Source organism: Octopus bimaculoides, chromosome 2 (assembly GCF_001194135.2).
Source record: "Octopus bimaculoides isolate UCB-OBI-ISO-001 chromosome 2, ASM119413v2, whole genome shotgun sequence".
Lineage (NCBI taxonomy): Eukaryota > Metazoa > Mollusca > Cephalopoda > Octopoda > Octopodidae > Octopus > Octopus bimaculoides.
Window position 1 is genome coordinate 14,940,681 of NC_068982.1, and position 1,563 is coordinate 14,942,243.

The 1,563-nt window shown below is 30.3% G+C and overlaps 1 protein-coding gene across 3 annotated transcripts in view; it reads right to left on the reverse strand.

Moving 5' to 3' along the window:
* The window catches only part of LOC106876006 (F-box/LRR-repeat protein fbxl-1), a 336,358-nt gene that overhangs the window by 334,115 nt on the left and 680 nt on the right, over positions 1-1,563 (reverse strand). The gene's annotated exons all lie outside the window — the stretch shown is intronic.

Genomic DNA, 1,563 nt, shown 5'->3' on the forward strand with positions numbered 1-1,563 from the left:
TATACATATATGTATGAATAGCTATATTTATCTGTGTGTATATGTGTGGTGTGTGTGTGTGTGTATATATATATATATATATATATATATATATATATATATATATATATATACACCCATGCACGCACGCACACACACATACATGTCAATATGTATATATATATACATACACCCACAAACGTATATTTACAAGCTTATGTATATATATATATATATATATTACACGTTCATATGCATGTGGGAGTGTTTGATTGATAAGGATGTCCTGTGAGCCATGTGATGGAGTAAAATTATATATATATACATAGATAGATAGATAGATATAGATGTGTAGATATATAGACACACACATGCATGCACACATACGTGTTTGTGTGTGTATGTATTTATGTATATAAGCTAAATCTTTGTTTTAGAAGTTCACTTTTCCATGAGGAATATGTCTATAATTGAGTATCTGTCTTTTCATCTTGTTCCTGAATTTTGTATGAGTAATTCTTCTTGTGGTTTCCTTAACCTGCAAACACTTTGCACATACATGCACACACACACACAACTATATATCAATACGCTAGTGTGTGTATATTAATGTATACATACATACATACATCTGAGCACTGTATACAATAATTTCATTATTATACATATATATGTGTGTGTGTGCTGATATACATGTGTTATGTGTGATATCTCTTATATATATATATATATATATATATAGTGTGTGTGTGTGTGTGTATTATATTATGCAGGGTTTGTTTGTTTTAGTTATGCATCCATCTGTCTAACTGAAAAGACCAATTTCTCCCTATAAAAAGGTAGCAGATATGAAGCAAAATTTGAACTCAGAAAACAAAATAACTGAAAGGGATACTGTAATTCTGCCAATCCAGCGCTTTGGACTAATATTTCATTTTATCCACTTAAAAAAAAAAGACGTAAAGCAAAATTGTCTTCAACTGGATTTGAACTCAAACACAAAGAACCAAAAATCCTGAACAAATACTGCCAGGAATTCTCCCCAACATCTAAACAACTCTGCTAATTCAGCTAATACAAACGCGTGTGCATGTATGCTTATATGAGAGAGAGAGAGAGAGGTGTGTAGATGAGTATTTATGGGAATATATATTAGTTGTTTATATTTCACTTTAGAAATTAAACTATCCCTAACATGCATTTTCATCTTGTATATACATCATTACTACCGTGTTCATCCAATACTTTCTACACCCTCAATATTTAAAAACAGTCAACGTCCTGCTACAGAATATAATAATAATAATAATAATAATAATAATAATAATAATAATAAAACAACCTGCTTATCACCGCCGTTTAATCATTATTTACCCACAAATGATCACTATATATTTGCCAATATCAATCTAGTTTGACAGATATTAAAATGTGAGTCAGTATTGATGTTGTGTTTTTGTTGTAGTTCTTTGTATCCATTCCTATTGTTATTGTTATTATCTATGGAAAACATCTCCACACGGAAAATAGTACAGACAGACATACACACAAGTTATTTTGTTTATTTTCCTTACCCCCCCCCCC